Source organism: Pongo abelii, chromosome 19 (assembly GCF_028885655.2).
Source record: "Pongo abelii isolate AG06213 chromosome 19, NHGRI_mPonAbe1-v2.0_pri, whole genome shotgun sequence".
Taxonomy (NCBI): Eukaryota; Metazoa; Chordata; class Mammalia; order Primates; family Hominidae; genus Pongo; species Pongo abelii.
The window spans coordinates 68060974-68080949 of record NC_072004.2 but is presented as its reverse complement, the minus strand read 5'-3'; the positions used below and the strand labels follow the sequence as shown (position 1 = coordinate 68080949).

At 49.3% G+C, this 19976-nt stretch overlaps 1 long non-coding RNA gene across 3 annotated transcripts in view; it reads right to left on the bottom strand.

The window, feature by feature from the left end:
* LOC129054969 (uncharacterized) overlaps positions 1–19571 on the bottom strand; it is a 32164-nt gene extending 12593 nt beyond the window's left edge. The window contains exons 1-2 of one of the 3 annotated variants that reach the window (XR_008519644.2): positions 18656–19571; positions 914–1651 (exon numbers count right to left, since the gene is read on the bottom strand). This is a non-coding gene — a long non-coding RNA (uncharacterized LOC129054969). Of the gene's footprint in view, positions 1–913; positions 12847–18655 lie in introns of those variants that run through there. The other 2 variants (XR_008519648.2, XR_010137984.1) reach the window with 2 other exon arrangements.
* Between the last annotated feature and the right edge of the window lie 405 nt (positions 19572–19976).

Here is a 19976-nt window from a genome sequence, read left to right as displayed (position 1 = left end):
CCCTGAGATCAGGGTGTACTTGAGGGGGTCCCTGGAACTGGGGGCATTCCCTGCACCCCATCTTTGGGGGCTCTGGACAACCTCTGTCCAGGAAGCCACATTGCAAAAATTTCTCTCCTTGTCTCCATAGGATACCTTTGACATTCAGGGTCCCTTTGGGGAGACCCCAGCCTCTTGAAGCTTTCTGCTTGCTCTGAGGAGGGGACACTCCTACCCTTACCCCACCCCCTCTCCTGACTGCCAGCTGGCCGGCGTGGGAGCCAGGCTTCCACTGCCCATTGTTTCTCAGCTCTCCTCCCACGGTGTGGGGGTGAGCCTCACCCCCCAGGTCAGGAGCACAGGGCAGCCCCTCCCCCTTCCCTTCTTGGGCTTCAAAGGCCCAGAGGGACTAACCCTTGTCACCATGGGGCCTCCCCTCTGGGAGCCATGATGGGGGCAGCTGCCCCCAAAGCAGCATTCAGTGGCTCCCTGGGAGTGAGCCGAGCAGGCCAGGAGGTGATCACAGGCATGTATGAGGTCAAACGAGGGAGGTCCCAGCAGACCGCTTGGGAAAAGCTTGGGGATGGGAGAGAGGCAGCAAAGGTGACTGCAGTAATTAAAGCAATGAGCCTGCTACTTCCAAGAGGAGCTAATCCTAGCACAGCCCAGGACCAGATGCTGTGTTTCCCGTGTGCCGCATCGTTTCTCCTCACAGAAGCTGTGTAATACCAAAGCTACATTGCACACATGGAGAACATCGGGCTTAGAGAGGTTAAGTAATTTACCTGTGTCACACAGAACGGACCTGAAAAGGACTTGGACTCATATTATTTGACTCTGGAACCTTACTCCTAACCACTGTGCCAGGTGCTGAACTAGGGAACTGGGAGGGAAAACAGAATGGGTCCTGGGCACCCATCTTCAAAACACTCACCTGACTTCATACACGTCTGCAAAATGTGTGCTTCTTGCCAAAGAGTATCCAGGCATCCAAGAAGCAATGTTTTCACTGAGCCTACAATATAGAAATTTCTCCCTCTTCTTTCCAGCTCTCCTTCCCCTTCTAAGTGTCTTTACTCCTCTTTTTCCCAGGCTAACATTCTCTCCTCCCACCATCTGCTCACTGCCCACCTTGCTTCCCTGGGGATGGAGGGGTCTGGGGCTCATCCCTCCCCCAGGTGCTGTAATTTGAGGGGCTGCCCAACTGGAGTGGACCCAGGGCCTCCCAGACTGCCCTCCCGCCACTGTGAGTTGGCTGGCCTCTGCCCTCTGCCCTCTTCTGCCATTAACCCTGTCACCTGCCGGACATCAGCCTCCGGGCCCAGTCTGTCATCCATGGCCAAAGATGGATGGGGGGCGGCTGGGAAGCATAAACAGCGACCCCTTAATGAGATCTGGTGGGGGAGGGCTGGGCTCTATCAGGCGGCAGCAGGGCCAGGTTGGCGATAACAGACCCTTGTGGAGCGTGACCCATTTTCCTTCTGGAGGAGAAGACAGTCGGGTGAGAAGCTGCAGGACAGGCTTGGGGGGCGGGTCACAGGGTTCTTTTACCACCCACCCCTATCCTCCTTCCCTTCTTCTGGCAAACCAGACTGGGAGGGTAGACGGGCAGAGGCGATGGAAAACGACCCCCACTTCTCATTCCTCCTCCTTGGCACAGTGACCCCAGCTCCTAGGGAAGAAACACGGACACAAAGAATGACTAGGACACAGGAGGCCAGATACCAGGCTGGGGCAGCCCCAGTCAGGCCTGGGAGACGTCAGAGATACTGGAGGGAGGGGGCCTTTGTGGGGTGTCTATGGAGTGAGGAGCATCTTCAGAGGTGCAAGGAAAGGGCCTTTGTTGAAGCTGGTGAAAGAATGGGATGCAAGGGTTGGGGGAGAAACATTATTGCATTACTGGGTGGTCTCCCTACCATTTCCCCACATGGTGATTCATGGCATTTTATTTTATTTTTTATTTTATTTTATTTTATTTTTTTGAGACAGAGTCTCGCTCTGTCACGTAGGCTGGAATGCAGTGGTGCGATCTCAGCTCACTGCAAGCTCTGCCTCCCAGGTTCAAGCCATTCTCCTGCCTCAGCCTCCGGAGTAGCCGGGACTACAGGCATCCGCCACCATGCCCAGCTCATTTTTTGTATTTTTTTTAGTAGAGACGGGGTTTCACCGCGTTAGCCAGGATGGTCTCGATCTCCTGACCTCATGATCCACCCACCTCGGCCTCCCAAAGTGCTGGGATTACAGGTGTGAGCCACTGTGCCCAGCAATTCATGGCATTTTGAAAGAAAGAGATGCTGGGCCGGGCACGGTGGCTCACGCCTGTAATCCCAACACTTTGGGAGGCCAAGGTGGGTGGATTGTCTGAGGTCAGGAGTTCCAGACCAGCCTGGCGAACATAGTGAAACCCTGTCTCTACTAAAAATACAAAAAATTAGCCTGGTGTGGTGGCGGGCTCCTGTAATCCCACCTACTTGGAAGGCTGAGGCAGGAGAATGGCTTGAACCTGGGAGAGGGAGGTTGCAGTGAGCTGAGATCGTGCCATTGCACTCCAGCCTGGGCAACAAGACCAAAACTCCATTTCAATAAATAAATAAATAAGATGCTGGAAAGCATCAGTTCTAGACTTTCATTGTACAGATGGGGAAGTTGATGTCCAGAGAGGGGAAGAGATCCACCCAAATAAGTAGAAGAGCCAGAGCGAGAATCCAGGGCTCTTAAAGACCCAGGCCTCCACTTAGCACCGCACCACATTTCCTTCTTGCTCCTTACCCGGGAAGAAAATATAACAGCTGCTGAAATAATTATTCCTGGACTTGTCTAAAAAGGGTTATTCTTTCCCACTCCCTCCCACACCCCCTCAACCCACATACAGTGCATTGCCCAAGGACTTTTCGTAGGTTTGGGAGAGAGACTTGGGGGAAGAGGGGTGAGGATGCTTCTTGTTTCATCCAAGTCAGAATGGGAAATAATTTACTCCCTGAGGACATGAACAGGGTTGGTTCAAAATAGTAGTCTTCAAGTTTGAGGGGTTTGTTTGGGTTTGGTTTGGTTTTGCCCAGCAAAGGTTGGCTGCGAGACCCTTTGGCCACTTATTTTGACATTGGCCACTGTCGATGGCCCCCTGCGCTCCTGCCTGGGTGCTGCTGTGGTGATGTCTGTCTCCCTGTCTCCTCTCCTCCCTGCCTATGACAGTCCAGCCAAGTTGGATTGTGGAGTGTGGCATCTGGTGGTTCGGGGATCAGGGACTTTGGAATCTGGTCCTAGAAAGCTGTGTGGCTCTCAGTAACAATTAATCTTTCTAGGTCTCAGCTGCCTCATCTTTAAAAGGTAGTAATAGAAAAGTCTTCACACTTTTTTTTTTTTTTTTTTTGAGACAGTCTCGCTCCATCACCCAGGCTGGAGTGCAGTAGCACAATCTCAGCTTACTGCAACCTCCGCCTCCCAGGTTCAAGCCATTTTCCTGCCTCAGCCTCCCAAGTAGCTGGGATTACAGGCACCCACCACCACACATGGCTACTTTTTTAAATGTATTTTTAGTAGAGATGGGGTTTCACCATGTTGGCCAGCCTGGTCTCAAACTCCTGACCTCAGGTGATCCACCTGCCTCAGCCTCCCAAAATGCTGAGATTACAGGCGTGAGCCACCACGCCCGGCCCACATTTCTTTTTAAAGAGGAAGACTGGGCTGGGCAACGGTGGCTCATGCCAGTAACCCCAGCACTTTGGGAGGCTGAGGTTGGAGGATCACTTGAGCTCAGGGGTTCAACACTAGCCTGGGCAACATGGTGAAACGCTGTCTCTACTAAAAATACAAAAATTAGCTGGGCGTGGTGTTATACGCCTGTAGTCCCAGTTACTCAGGAGGCTGAGGCAGAAGGATGGCTTGAGTTCGGGAGGCACAGGTTGCAGTGAGCTGAGATCACGCCACTGCCCTCCAGCCTGGGTGACAGAGCAAGACTTTGTCATAAAAAAAAAAAGACCAGAACCAGTGCCATGCTGAAGCTGGCTTACACCGGCTCCTAAAAGCCAATTATGTGCCTTTCCCAACTCTGCACTGGGATTTCCAGTTGGTGTCTTGAAATGGGCTTTTGTGGAAATATTTACACCACAGAAATAAGCAAATGCTACAAATCAGGGCTTCAGAACTCCAAGTGAGAGCCAGCTAGTAAACGTTTAGCAGCATGACACGGGCCAGAACTCTAACATGTTATATGAAAACACATAAACAGGCTGGTCAAGGTGGCTCATGCCTGTAATCCCAGCACTTTGGGAAACCAAGGTGGGCAGATCCCCTGAGGTCAGCAGCTCGAGACTAGCCTGGCCAACATGGCGAAACCCTATCTCTACTAAAAATACAAAAATTAGCCGGGTGTGGTGGCACATGCCTGTAATCCCAGCTACTCAGGAGGCTGAGGCAGGAGAATCGCTTGAACCCAGAAGGCAGTGGTGGCAGTGAGCGGAGATCGCACCACTGCACTCCAGCCCGGGTGACGGTGTGAGACTCCATCTCAAAAACAAAACAAAACAAAACAACAAAACAAAAAAATACACATAAACAGAACTGCTTTGGTTGGTTGAAACAGGGGTTCCCCACTCCCCTCACACACACCAAGCTTTACTAAAACCCAGGACTTGAAGTCTGAGATTTGTCCCAGGTCTTAATCCTGTGAGTCTAAGTAACAGGCCACAAGAGGTGATGCAGGAGGAAGAATGACGAACAATTATGAGGCTTAGGTTTTATTACTGTATTTAGCTAATCGAGCCTTGTCTGTGTGGGCAAGTCAACTTTGATGATCCAGGAAGCAGCTCTGGAGTTGCTTAACCCTGCAGGTCCCAAGGCCTTCTGGTGGCCTCGGCAGGCAGTGGCACCCTCCAGAGCAGTCTCTCACTAGGGGATCTCTCAGTGGGTGGCAGGAGGATGGCTTTAAGGGAGGGAATGTCACCCACCTCCCCACAACTGTGCCCCTGCCCCGCTGGGTGAAGGTAAATGAAGTGACATTTGAATCCATTCAGATACTGCAGGAGAATGAATGCTGAATGAATGAATGAATCCAGGGAGAGCTGGAGCCAAATAAGCTTCGTCAATTTATGTGGTGGGGAGGATGCTAGCCAGGAAGTGGAGGCGGGTGTTCAAATGCAGGGCTCAACCCATAGCTCCAGCAGTTCCTGACCATGACATTTTTTGTATTTCAGTACCGTTTTGTAGAATGGGGCTACTGAACCAGGCTTAAAATCGTATTTCAGTCTGGTCTTTATGATGGGGATGGTAGGGGTGAACATGGAGTTTGCATTCTGCATGTAGTGGAAGGGCCCACCCCACAAGCATGTTTCGCCTCTATTTTTGCCAAGGTTCTGTGAAGATTTCAATATTCCCAAGCTTGCTATCTTTCAAGCCTAGTAGAATCAGCTGGGCTGATTTCTTCTAGCTGGTGGGAAAAAAATGCCAGCAAGCAAAAGAAAAGGAGAGGAAAAACAAATGTTTGTAGCTGAAAGAAACCTGGCATTTAATCTAGTGATTTCTATCTGCCAATCATCAGAATTGTCATTACCTGGGACGATTTAAAAAGTACAATTTCTAGGCCAGGCGCAGTGGCTCACGCCTGTAATCCCAGCACTTTGGGAGGCCAAGGCGGGCAGTTCATGACGTCAGAAGATCGAGACCATCCTGGCTGACACGGTAAAACCCCATCTCTACTAAAAATACAAAAAATTAGCTGGGTGTGGTGGCAGACGCCAGTGGTCCCAGCTACTTGGGAGGCTGAGGCAGGAGAATGGCGTGAAACCAGGAGGTGGAGGTTGCAGTGAGCTGAGATTGTGCCACTGCACCCCAGCCTGGGCGACAGAGCAAGACTCCGTCTCAATAAATAAATAAATAAATAAATAAATAATTTTTAAAAACAAAATAAAAAGTACAATTTCTTACCCCTGCCTCTAGACATACTGATTATTAAAAATCTCCCGTTGAAGAGGGGTCTGGTGTTTGGGAACCAGCAAGCTCCCTCTCCTGACCTCCCACAGCAGAGGGTGAAGGCTACCACCAGCTGACCAGTCATAAGACTTTGTCTTCTTTCTGTTTCTAAAAGAGATTTCCTCATTTTCCCTTAGCAAATAGGGAAAGGCGAAAAAAAAAAAAAAAAAGAGTTCTTTCCTACAGCTAACCTAAATCTTGGCTGGATTTCTAGGCCTCTCATTTGCATAATAACTTCACTGATGATTTCAGAGTTTGCTTTCTTCACCCTGAATGTTCTGGGTTTATTTCTTCATTCAATAAAAATTAATTCAGCACCTCCTACTCACCAGGTCCTTTAGTAGCTGTTGGGGAGATGAGCAAAATGGACACTATCCTTGGCCTTTGTATCCTATAGCCTTTTAAGGGAGTCAGACAGTTAAATTTGCAATGTTGGCCAGGTATGGTGGCTCACGCCTATAATCTCAACACTTTGGGAAGCCAAGGCAGGAGGATTGCTTGAAGTCAGGATTTTGAGACCAGCCTGGGCAGCATAGCGAGACCCTGTCTCTACAAAAAATTAAAAAATTAGCCGGGTATGGTAACACATGCTTGTGGTCCCAGCTACTTGAGAGGCTGAGGTAGGAGGATTGCTTGAGCCTGAGAGGAGGTCACGGTGCTTCAGTGAGCCTTGATTGCACCACTGCACTCCAGCCTGGGTGACACAGCGAGACCCTCATCTCTAAAAAATAATAATAAAAAAAGAAAATAGCATGTCAGGATGTTAGGCTAGGGCAGATGTTGGGATGGTAAGATGGGGTGGGGCAAAGCCTCCTGAAGAAATGAAGGGTCGGGTATGGTGGCTCATGCCTATAATCCCAGCACTTTGGGAGGCCAAGGCAGGGGGATCCCTTGAGCCCAGGGATTTGAGACCAACCTAGGCAACACAGCAAAACCCCTTCTCTCCAATAAAATAAAATAAAATAAATAGCTGGGTGTGGTGGTGTGTGCCTGTAATCCCAGCTACTCAGGAGGCTGAGGCAAGAAAATTGCTTTAGCCTGGGAGGTGGCGGGTACAGTGAGTGGTGTTTGTACCACTGCTTTCCAGCATGTAGCAAGAGAGTGAGACTCAACTGGAAGGAAGGAAAGGAGGGAGGGGAAAGAAGGAAAGGAGGGCTAGCTTGTGGCCTTAGGATAAGTAGCAGTTAGTCCAAGGATGTGGAAGGGAGGGTGGAGAGCAAAGATCCTGGCAGAGAGACCAGCATATGTGGGGCTGAAGGCAAAAAAACAGAGAATGCTTGACAAGCTTAGCGAAAATTCATACAATCGGGCACTGTGCCTCACAAATCCTTCTGTCATTTCTACAGTTCTCCCAGAAACCCCTCGAAACTCGCCTGTGACTCTCTAGGCTCCCTGGAGTCCAGAGCAAGACAAAGAACTTTTGTCTGATCAGCTGAGATATAATGAAAATGACCCCCAGGTTCCTTATATATGCATCCGGCATGCAGCTTGCTTTTGTAAGAACAGCACTGTATTGCTGACTCATAGTCAGTCATGCATTTTACAATAATCCCACAATGTCTGCCCTGGATTTTCTTTCTGCCTAACTTCCCTTTCAGCCTTCTTTTAAAAAGCCTTGTCTCTGCTTTTTACTTATCTCTTTCTTTGAAATGGATCATGTCTAGAATTTGTGGGTTTCTGGGAAATCTGCCATCCCAAGGGTCCTTCTCCAATGAAATTCAGGTCAAATTGAGATTTTGAATTGAAAGCCGATTAGTCTAAATGCCCACATCTTAGAGCATCTAACCAATCTATCTGCCCATCAGGGCGACTGATCCCATCCCTGTCTTATTTACTGCTGTGGGGGTGAGGGCAGGGGGTGGAGAAGGATGGAAGCAGAGTCAGCGCCAGACAGTGATGTGCCAGGCAGAATAGAATCTCTGCACAGCGTCTCCTGGAAGGGGGAGGGGGGCAGATGCTGACAGGCTCGTGGGAGCCATGCCAACAGATGGGTCTGCTGGGTCCCTGACTAAACCAACTAACTCTTCCCAAGCCGATCAGGCTGCAGGGCCTGAGCCCCACTATTCTTCCCTGGGATCCCAAGTGAAGCAATGGGGGCCACGTAGGAATTCATCGGTCAATGCTAGTTTGGTGGGTGAGGGTGTGGAGGTTGGGGAGGAGCAGGCGCGGGGGTGGGTGTGCTTGGATTCGCTCATGGGAGCTGAGCCAGCCCCAGCAGGGAAGAAGGGTCGCTTTGGCATTCATTCTCCTGCAGTTACCAGGCCTCGCCGCCTGCAGGGCTGCTGGTGCGCAGGGCCCAGCCCCCTCCCCAAAAAGCCCCTGAGAGGGGCCAGACGTGGGGGGAAGGCCACCCGTGGCCTTGTGAGGCTGAAGCACAAGCTCCTTCCTCAGCTGCCAGGGAAGAATTTAATTACCAATTAAAGCCCCCTCCATCTGTTTCGGGCCTGCCAGAGAGCTCTCTCTACCCTTTAATTACATCTCTGACAACAATTTAACTCAATTAGCTGGTAAACACAGCAGAATGCAGGCAACCCAGGGCACCCTCTTGTCCCTGCCATCTGTCTGTCCGTCTTGTGCTTTCCCAACTCACTCTCAGTCTGTCTGTCCTGCCCCTGCTTCTCTGTCTCATTTTGACACCACCCCCCACCCCTTGGTTTTCTCTTTTTCTTCTGTCTTCTCCAGCACCTCTTGTCTGTTTCACACCAGCTGGGTACCCCTCCCCCCCGGTCTTCCTCTCCCATCTGCTGTTTGTCCATCCCTTTCCTGTGCTCTGTCTTGTTCTGTGCATCCCAACTTTCTTTCTCTGCCAGGCTAGTCTCCAATGATCCCTTTTCCTTCCCCTTTCCTTCTCCCCATCTTCTTCCTCCTTCTCCGCCATCCATCCTACATTAACCAAATCCATCCCTTTCAGCATCTCTTCTGTGAGCCTCCTTTCTGGTGTGTTTCCCTTAATCCCTGCCATCTCCTTTTGCTTCATCCACTTAGCACAAACAAAGGTGAGCCCTAGAAGCAATAGTTGCCATCTTTTGAGCACTTAACTTTGCCAATCATTGGCTAAGAGCTTTACATGCATTATTTTGTTGAATTTTTACAAAAATTCTGTGAATGGGTATAATTATTCCCATTTCACAAGCGGAATAATGGATCATCTGAGAGATTTTGCCATTTGTCCAAGGTCACAGAGCTTGCAACTGATAGAACTAGGATTCAAATCCAGGTCTGTTTCCTTCAATACTGAATGAGATACCCGAGGCTGGGCACAGTAGCTCATGCCTGTAATCCCAGCACTTTGGGAGGCCAAGGTGGGCAGATAGCTTGAGCCCAGGAGTTCGAGACCAGACTGGGCAACATGATGAGACCCCCGTCTCTATAAAAAATATAAAAATTAGCCAGAAGTGGTGTATGCCTGTAGTCTCAGCTACTCAGGAGCCTGAGGTGAGTGAGTCACTTGAACCCAGCAGGTCGAGGGGAGCAGTTTTATGGATGACAGAGAGGCCTGAATATTTGGGGAAAGGCTCTGTGTTGCTGAAATGAAGGGCAAAGCAATAGGTTCCCAGTTAACATTGAGAGGGAGATGGGTAGAGAAGGGTAAAAAATGGAAATGATTTCTGAGAATTTAACCTCCTCATTTCTGCTAGAAGGAACTTTCCAGATTCTAGTTTACTACAGTGTTGAAGAAGTTCCCCAGTCCTCTGAGAAAGTAAAAAATGTCCAGGACCTACAGGAATAAGAGAGAGGGAGAGAGAGACACAAGTAGGCTATAATTATCCTAGCAACCCTCTCCTGGAATGGGGGCGGGGGTGGGTGCTGCCGAGAAGGGCAGCCTGATCCGTCTTGTGGACAGGCAGGGACATGATGGAGATCCCAGGTCAGCCAGGTAGTCACATGGCTGCGGCTCGGGCAGACCCCAGCCAGATAAAACTCATCTGCTTTCTTCCCCCATCCTTCCTTGGCTAACTAATCACTCTTCCTGTGATTAAAACAGAAAAGAACTGCAGGGAAAGGCTACAGGAGAGAAAGAGGCTGTCTCTGATCTCTGTTTTCTACCTTCCTTTGCTCTTGAGATGTGCTGTCCATCCTTGGGGGTTTGCTCCGCTTGGTGTTTAGAACCCACGTATTCCACTAACTCATACCTTCACCTCGCCTTCTGCCACGCTAAGCAAGAATGCGTGGATTCCAGCGAAATTCCTCAAGTGCAGAAACTGTGCTCTGAGAGCAAATGCCAGTCAGCTATGGGTTAGAGTCAGCCTCAGTAGGGAGACTGGCACGATACCCAGACTTTTCTTTTTTTGTCTTTTGTCCTGTTTTTGTTTTTGTTTTTGAGAGGGAGTCTCGCTCTGTCATCCAGGCTGGAGTGCAGTGGCACCATCTCGGCTCACTGCAACCTCTGTCTCCCGGGTTCAAGCGATTCTCCTGCCTCAGTCACCCAAGGAGCTGGGATTACAGGCACGTGCCACCATGCCTGGCTAATTTCTGTATTTTTTATAGAGACGGGGTTTCACCATGTTGGCCAGGCTGGTCTCGAACTCCTGACCTCAAGTGATCCGCCCACCTTGGCCTCCCAAAGTGCTGAGATTACAGGCATGAACCACTGCATGTGGCCTCTTTTTTTTTTTTTTTTTTTGAGACAGAGTCTCACCCTGTTGCCCAGGCTGGAGTGCAGTGGCGCAATCTCAGCTCACTTTGACCTCTACCTCCTGGTTTCGGGCAATTCTCGTGCCTCAGCCTCCCAAGTAGCTGGATTATAAGCATGTGCTACCACGCCTAGCTAATTTTTGTATTTTTAGTAGAGACGGTGTTTCATCATGTTGGCCAGGCTGGTCTCAAATTTCTTGTGTCAAGTGATCCACCCGCCTTAGCCTCCTAAAGTACTGGGATTACAAGCATGAGCGACTGTGCCTGGCAGAATTTTCAATATTATAAATCTCTCAAGAAGTCCATCCTGCAGGCAGACAAGGAAAGTTCTGGACAGAGGCAACCAAGGGGCAGGATGGAAGGCTGGAAAAGAGATGGGGTAGGGAAGCAAGGAATTCAAAATGAAGAAGCTCCCAGTCCAGTCCCAAGCTTTATACAATCAGTGGATGTGTGGGGAGTTTCTGTAAACATTATATAATAAAGACCACAGAGAAAAGAGGCTGGTAGGTGTTTTTTTTTTGTTTTTGTTTTTGTTTTTTTTTCTAAATAGATATGTAATTACCTAGAACTTTAGAGTTCAACAGACCAGCAGTCTACCTAACCTAGGGTCCTTCCTGTTGCAAGACTTCTTATTATAGTAGCCCTCATAATAGCCTTCTTTGGATACTTCCAGCCACAGATAACTTATTACCTCACTAGGTAATGCCTTTCTATTTTCAGACTGTTTTAATGGGTGGTTTTTTTTTTTTTTTTTCTGAGACGGAGTCTGGCTCTGTTGCCCAGGCTGGAGTGCAGTGGCGCAATCTCGGCTCACTGCAAGCTCCGCCTCCCGGGTTCACGCCATTCTCCTGCCTCAGCCTCCTGAGTAGCTGGGACTACAGGCGCCCACCACTACGCCAGGCTAATTTTTTGTATTTTTAGTAGAGACGAGGTTTCACCGTGTTAGCCAGGATGGTCTTGATCTCCTGACCTCGTGATCCACCCGCCTCGGCCTCCCAAAGTGCTGGGATTACAGGCGTGAGCCACCGCACCCGGCCCTGTTTTAATGTTTAGAAAATTCTTTCTCATACTAAACCAGAAACTATTTCCCTGTAATTCACCTCCTTCTGTCCTTTTTTCATTGTGTGAATTGATGGAGAATATGTAAATCTTCCTCCACAGTTCAGATGCCAATCAAATGTCTAGAAGGCAGCCAACAGGAATCCCTAAGAGTTAAACATTCCTAATTCCTTCACCTATTCCTCAAGTGCTCTCCTTTCAAAATCTCACTATGTTTAAATATCCCACAGGCCTTTTCATTAGCAATGCCTTTCTTTATAAATAGTGCCCCAGACCTAAAGATTAATTCCAAAGGGCACAGGATAAAGAAAGACCATCACCTCGCTTGTTCTAAAGATTGTATTTATTAATGCAGCTCAGAATCTATAATTTTTTACAGCAGACGCAGATCATAGCAGTTTTATTTGTTTGTTTGTTTGTTTAGAGTTTCACTCTGTCTCCCAGGCTAGAGTGCAGTGTCACAATCTCGGCTCACTGCAACCTCCGCCTCCCGGATTCAAGCAATGCCTGTGCTTCAGCCTCCCAGTAGCTGGGATTACGCCACCACACCCAGCTAATTTTCGTATTTTTAGTAGAGACAGGGTTTCATCATGTTGGCCAGGCTGGCTCGAACTCCTGGCCTCATGTGACCCGCCCTCCTCAGCCTCCCAAAGTGCTGGGATTACAGGTGTGAGCCACCATGCCCGGCCCATAGTAGCTTCTCTATCATATCAGCGTATTGAGGTTGCAGGCAACTAAACTTACTGTTTTTAGTATATGTCACTCTTAGGCCCTGTCTTCCTCATTCCTACTGAATTAACTCTTTTGGTGACAAGTATAAAACTTATTTAATTCTTTTAAATTTCACCTCACTCAACTCAATTTAACACTGATGGAGCATACATCAATGTTAAACTGTGTTCGATTTGGGCCAGTGTTCCCATCCTGCTAAGATCTTATTAAATCCTTAGCCTGTCACCCAAAACATTAACTCTCTCTTTTAGCTGTGTATCATCCACAGAGCTGATGAGCTTGTCTTTCATGTTTTCACCCAATCCCGATAAAGTGTTGAAGAGTACAGTGCCTCCTAAAAGGACCATTTTGAAAGAATCAACATCTGGCCGGGCACGGTGGCTCATGCCTGTAATCCCAGCACTTTGGGAGGCCGAGGTGAGCCAATCACGAGGTCAGGAGATCAAGACCATCCTGGCTAACACGGTGAAACCCTGTCTCTACTAAAAAAAAAAAAAACAAAAACAAAAACAAAAATTAGCCAGGTGTAGTGGCGGGCACCTGTAGTCCCAGCTACTTGGGAGGCTGAGGCAGGAGAATGGCGTGAACCTGGGAGGCGGAGCTTGCAGTGAGCCGAGATGGCACCACTGCACTCCAGCCTGGGCAACAGAGCGAAACTCTGTCTCAAAAAAAAAAAAAAAAAGAAAGAAAGAAAGAATCAACATCTAAATGAATCTCTCTCCTTCAGATGGAGGCTATATAGTTGGTTTTTTGGTAACTTTTTATTTTGATAAATTTCAAATTTATAAAAAAAATGTCAAAAACAGTACAAAGAACTCCCATATGCCCTTTACCCAGATTCATCAATTGTTTACATTTTGCTCCATTCATTTCATCCTTATCTATCTACATGTTTACATATACATTTTTTTGGAACTTTTGGAGAGTACATTGGAGACATCCTGTCCCTTTACTCCTAAATATTCTAGTATGTGTTTCCTAAGAACAAAGGCATTCTCTTACACAAACAACCTCAGTATCATGATCAAAATCAATAAATTTAACATTGTTATGAAACTACCATCTAATGTACAACCCATATTCAATGTCCATCCATTTTTCCAGTAATGTCCTTTATGACTATTTCCATTGTCAAACCCTCTCTACTGCCAGTCCAGGATACAATCCAGGATCATAGATGGCACTCAGTTGTCATGACTTCTTAGTAGGAGGCTATAATTCTATTTCAACACTTTGCCATTGCTAAAAGCAGTTTCAAAACTTTTTTTGGAAAATGGGAAGGCTCCATGGGAATTATCTTCAGAGTCTTCAGCACATTTGTGTTGCTTTCCTCAAAGGAACCAGATCCTCATCCTTGGAAGGTGGTGGGATGGTTTGAATGTTTTTCTATGGCTGCCATTTCCAAAAAACTCTCCAAAACAAACAAAAAGATTCCTTTTTTGTTGTTGTTGGTGATGGAGTCTTGCTCTGTCGCCCAGGCTGGAGTGCAGTGGCGCAATTTCGGCTCACTGCAACCTCTGCCTCCTGGGTTCAAGCAATTCTCCTGCGTCAGTCTCCTGAGTAGCTGGGACTACAGGCATGCGCCACCATGCCTGGCTAATTTTTGTGTTTTTAGTAGAGACAGGGTTTCACCATGTTGGCCAGGCTGGTCTCGAACTCCTGACCTCAGGTGATCCACCCTCCTCGGCCTTCCAAAGTGGTGGGATTACAGGCATGCGCCACCGTGCCTGGCCCTGTATTAAAGATTCTTATCAAGTCTACACTTTATTTTTATTTTATTTATTTATTTATTTTTGAAACAGGGTCTCACTCTGCCTCCCAGGCTGGAGTGCAGTGGCACCTTCCCAGCTCCCAGCCTTGACTGCCTGAGCTCAAGCCATCTTCCCACCTCAGCCTCCCAAGTAGCTGGGACCACAGGCAGCCATGACCATGCCCAGCCAATTTTTTATTTGTAGAGACAGGTCTCGTTATGTTGCCCAGGCTGATAAACTTTATCTTTTTTAGAGATGAGGCCTTGCTGTGTTGCCCAGCCTGGTCACACACTCCTGGACTCAAGTGATCCTCATGCCTCAGCCTCCAGAGTAGCTGGAACTACAGGCATAGGCCACCTACTCAGCCCCAAGTTTCCTCTATAGATGCAGCCAGACTCATTCATTCAAAAGCAAGCCATCCTCATAGTCTTTGCTCATGCCATTCCCTTTTTCACTTCACTTCATTCCATCCCTCACTTCCTTAAAGACCCAGGCTCTGTGGCTCCTTTTGCGGGGGACCCCTAGCTCCAAGTCCTGCAACCCCTCCCTTGGAGCTGAGCGTTGAAGCATCTGGCATTTGTACTATTCATTTGGCACTTGGCATACGATTCCTTAGGTGATTTGTCATTTTTAATGCATCTACTATTTCTCATCAGAAAGACTGTAAACCTTTGAGAGCAGAAGTCATGTTTATATCTCTTGCTACCTTATATTTAATGTAATGCCACATACATAGTTGGAGTGCAATGCATATTCAGTGTTGGTGATCATGGGATGTGTTTGAAAAGGATCTATAACCAAGTAACAGCCAATGTGTATTGGGCACATAATAATCATTATACACAATGCTATACACTTTATATGGATTATGTCATTTGTCCTTTCTACAACCCAGTGATCTACGGACAACTATAATCCCATTTTACTGATGAGGAAACTGAGGCTTAGAGAGAGCCAAGTAATTTGCCTATGGTCATCCAGCTCGTAGGTGGAGAAACCAGAATTCAATCCAGATGGTTTGGTTCCAGAGCCACTGCTCTCAACCACCGTGCTATGACCACATTTGACGAGAGTAATCCCTTCATCCCAGCACTGTAAATAATAATTAAATATAATAATTGTGATGCTAGTGATAAATAAAAATCTTCCATGGAGAGTGGGGCTCTGATCTGCTCCACGTTTGTTTGTTTGTTTGTTTTCTGAGATGAGGTCTCCCCCTGTCACCCAGGCTGGAGTGCAGTGGCACCATCTCTGCTCACTGCAACCTCTGCCTCACGGTTTCCACCGATTCTCCCACCTCAGCCTCCCGAGTAACTGGAATTACAGGCGCATGCCACCACACCCAGATAATTTTTTGTATTTTTAGTAGAGATGGAGTTTCACTATGTTGGCCAGGCTGGTCTTGAACTCCTGACCTCAAGTGATCCATCTGCCTCGGCCTCCCAAATTGCTGGGATTATAGGCATGAGCCACTGTGCCCCACCATCAAACAGGTTTTTTTGGTGTCCAATAACTTCCCTCTTGCAAAGCTCTTCAGATGTAGAAATGCACTTCTTTCTTGTACAAGAAGGTAAAATGAGCTGCACAGTCATGTTAGAATTTGGCTTAGGCTTTAAAGGGGTATTTCTTTTCTTTCTTTCTTTCTTTTTTTTTTTTTGTCAAGGGATAGTAAAGAGGAAGCCTCTAACCTCAAAGCAGCCTAAGTTTTACAGACCCTCGCCTGTGTTTCTGAATCCCAGGCCTGGCCAGAAATCGGTAATTTTCAGTTTGCACTCCACATTCCTAGTGGGCTGGAGCTGAGGATTTGGTGGGGAGGGCAGAAAAGGGGTGCGGTTGTGTTTTCTCACAAACTGGGTCGTCAAATTTGAGTTTCCAAGGGGGCTCTCAGTTCCCCCATGACTCTAGAGAAGGAAAAATAGAAAGCATTATAGGTGTTCAGACTGGTCACAGAAGACATCTTCGCAAGGTGGTTCCTATCACAGCCAGCTGATGTCACCAACGGGGCATGGGGGAGATGGAGGAAAGAAACAATAGAAGAGACAAACAGGAAGGAGGGACGACGGAGCAAAAGTGAAGACAGGATATATGGCCGAGGACAGAGGGTGAGAGGAAAGAAAAGAGAAGGGTGGAGGAAAGAGAGAGGAAGGAGAATTCGAAGCCTACGCTTTTGCCTACTTCGCTTCTCCCATCCCTAACACACGGATGAGAGCTTCTCGCCTCTTTCTATATCCAGAGGGTATGGAGACCCCTCACTCTCCGACCTCGGTGATATCTCCAGGGCCCAGAGGAGCAAACTGGGAAGGGGAGGGGAGACTTGTAAACATGAGTGCAATTTTCCTCTGGTTTCCCCAGAAGTTGCCCGTTTCCTGGGGCCATTCCTCTCCAGGCAGCCCTCGGGAGTTCCCGCCGCACCGACCCCAGCCAGGCTCCAGCGGCCCCCTCTCTTCCATCCCGCCATCTCTCTGGGGGGCTTGCGTCTCCCTGATGCGCTCTGGTGTCTGTCTGAGCCATCCATCAAGGGTGGCAGGCTGGGGGAAACATGAAAAAGAGCCTATTTGGCTATTAACATCCCCTCCCGCTTTGTTGTCTATCTCCTCTCCACTCCCCTACCAGCCCCTCACCCAACCCCTCCCTTTTCCCCTTTTGCAGGAGACAAAACCAGACTGACAAGCTGAAGACTCAAACATTAATCAAACTGCGCTCCGGAACAACCTTTCCCTCGCATTAATAAATACATTTGCGGCCCCTCATTGGACAGTTGGCCTAATTTGTTTCTTTTTCGCGGGGTAGGGGGAGCAGCCGCGCCCGCGCCCGCGCCCCCTGGCTCCCAGCAGCCCTGTGCAAAGCAGATGTTCCGCCGCAGACGCCGAGCTGCGCCTAGCCGCGCGCCCCGGAGGCCGCGGTTGCCATGGCGACGGCGGGGCTGCCTGCTGTCGCCGAGCACGCTGTCTCGCCCGCTCAGTGATTACCTCCATCTCCGCAGTGTTCGCCATACGGCCCGGATTCTAATCAGATCCCCTCCCCCCTCTCCCCTCCCTCCTCCGCCCGGCCCACTACCCCTTCAGCTCCCACAGCCTTGGGACCCATTAAGAACTGCCCGCGCATCCCTGAAGGTGCCCAGGAAGGCAGAGTGGGGGAGAGACGACCCGCACTCAGCCTGTGTTTAGGGAGGACTGGCCCCAGTGCGGTTCGCAAGAGGTTCTGTGTCCCCAGGCCATCTTTGGTGACACTGGACCCCGGGAGTCCAGCTCCCAGCACTGTCCCCTGAAGACTCCTCCTCCTCCCCTTTGGTATGTTGAGGCAGGTCACCTGAGGTCCCCAAAAGAAGTAAGGCAGGCAACCATAGTTCCCCCTCCATCTGGACAAGACTCTTCCATTCCCGTTCTGTAAGTGCTGGGAATGATTTCATCTGCACAGACTGGAGGTGGGCAGGGTTTCTGGAACCATCAGAGCATCAGCCCAAGCCATGCTTCTTGTGCTAAACGCAGTGCTTTCTCAGACTAAAGGGAGGAGTGGAGAAGCACAGGTCTGGTACTCCAGCCACTCAGGCCTGGCCTGAGTTAGGCCCATGGTTATTTGACCCCCTCCACATCACACACACACTATGCTTTCCATGCGTCCAGGCTGAGGGTGGTTTTTTATAGGTGGTCTCAGATGTACTCCCGGCTGGCAGCCTTGCAAGGGATGCACTGGGAACCCTCTCTGGACTTAGTAATGAACAACGGGCAGTGCGATGCCTCAGGGCCTTGGGGTACCTAGCTGTCTTTCTGTTAGGGGAGGAGGGTCCTTTCCCTGAGACTCTGAGGCTTCACTATAAGATCCCAAGCATAAGCCCTCTTTCCAAACATCCCTGGCTTTCGGAGAAACGAGGTAATCACAGAAGCCACGGGCAAGAGAGCACAGAGAGGTTGGGAGTGAGGCCGGCAGGGAATAAGGCAGATTTGGGACAGGAAGATGAGATTCTAGGTTCAGATTCCACCTTCCAGCCTAAATCAAAAGGCAGGAAGCCTGAGGTGGTTGGCGTAAAAAATAATTTTGCTCAAGGGGAGGAACCCTTTGGAGTGACAAAAAGTAGAAACACACATGTTCCAGAAGTGTTATCAATGCCAGGGAAAGCTTGCTTAAACGCTCTCACAACATCCCAAATGCCAGCCTCCTTCCAATGTTCGCCGGAAAGTTCTGAGCTGTATTAGCAAATGAGAAGAAATGCCAGGCTGAGCTCTCTCTCCGAGGCTACTAAGAATCCTCATGTTAGAGCTGCAAGGGCCTTTAGAGATCTGGACCAATCCTTCATTTTACAGATGAAAAAACTGAAACTCAGAGAGGAATGACAACTGGCCAAGATCCCACAGCTAGAAATAGTGGAACCAGGTTTTTCTTTCTGCAATAGTGGCCACTGTTCTGGCCCCTTTCCTCTCTCAGAGGCAACCGGCTGGGAAACTCTGGTTTCCAAGAGGCACAAACAGAATCCCAAAAATCTCAGGCCTTTCCCAGCCCCTAGTCAACCTGCCTCCTGAAGGCCCGTCACCTACCTGAAGGCAGCTCCACTAGAGTGACAGCTCCCGTTGGCTCTGGCTGGCTCAGGGCCTCTGGGGAGGGTATGGGGGGATGGTGGGTTGGGAGGGAACTTTTGTGGGGCCTCCTTCAGTCAATGGTCTACAGCTCTGTCTTTGTCTGTCTGTTACTCAGAAGGGAACTGCTGAAGGGAGAGGTCAGGCTGGTCGGTGGAAAGGGAGAAAGAGGCCTATCTCTGTCAGAGAGGGGTTGGGAAGAAGGCAGGCAAGGGGACCAAAGCTCCTTCAACCTCCTCATCCTCTCCCACCCCAACTCCTGGGCTGTTTCCCCTAGGGAATTCCAGGCTTTGCTCATTTTAGGACCAGGGCAGCAACTGCACACAAAGGCCCTTCTCTTCTTGCCGTGTGAAATCCTGCCTCCCCACTGGAGAGCTACTCCCTTACCCTGCCCTGTCTGCAAGAAGAGACTGCCAAGGGGTCTAACTCAAACCTACAAGGCAGGGAGTTCCATTGCGTTCCCCTTCCATGCAACCAGCACCCTGTGCTTGCCCGTGTCCCTGCTCGCGCCTGCCACATCAGATTCCCCAGGCTCCCTTGCCCCCCATGCAATTTAAAGCAGATTCATCCCCTGAGAGCCCCAGTTTCCAGGCCACCCTAGCTTCTACTGTACACTATCCCATCTCCCCAGATTGTGCTGTTTCCAGTCTCCCCTTGTTCCCTCTGCACACGAATCTTCCTCCCCAGATTCAACTGTTTTCAGGCTACTCCCTCTGTCTGCCCCCTGTACACGACTGTCTCCCCAGATCCTGCTGTTTCTAGGTTCCCCCATATTTCCCCGGTATACAAATTGGCCTCCCTGGGTTCGGCAGTTTCCAGAAGCCCGTTGCTCTCTCACTAGGCAGTTCCATCTCCCCAGATTCAGCTGTTTTCAGGCTCCCCTCATTTGCCCTGTACACAGGTACCTCTCCCAGGTTCTGCTATTTCTAGGCTTCCTGATTTCCCTTGTATACGCATCAGTTTCTAGCTTATATTGATCCCAGCCGCCTAAGGGATTCAGCGGGTTTAGGGAGAGTGGAAGGAAGAAGAGAGTCAGAAAGAGGAGGAGAAGAAAGATGGTCATCAGGGAAGCTCCGGATTTCTCTGTGACCCTAAGCAGCTTGCATACGACAGCCTCTGGGCCTCTGCCTCTACAAATAGGCCCCTTAAGGCCATCTGCCCTGGGACACCCCAATCCCCTCCCCGTTGCTGCTGCCCAGGATCTGAGCTTTAAGTTGGACATCCTCTGGAGGCCCCCCGTCTTGGCAGGAGTGCTTATGCTTGCATGAGGTGGGACAGGCAA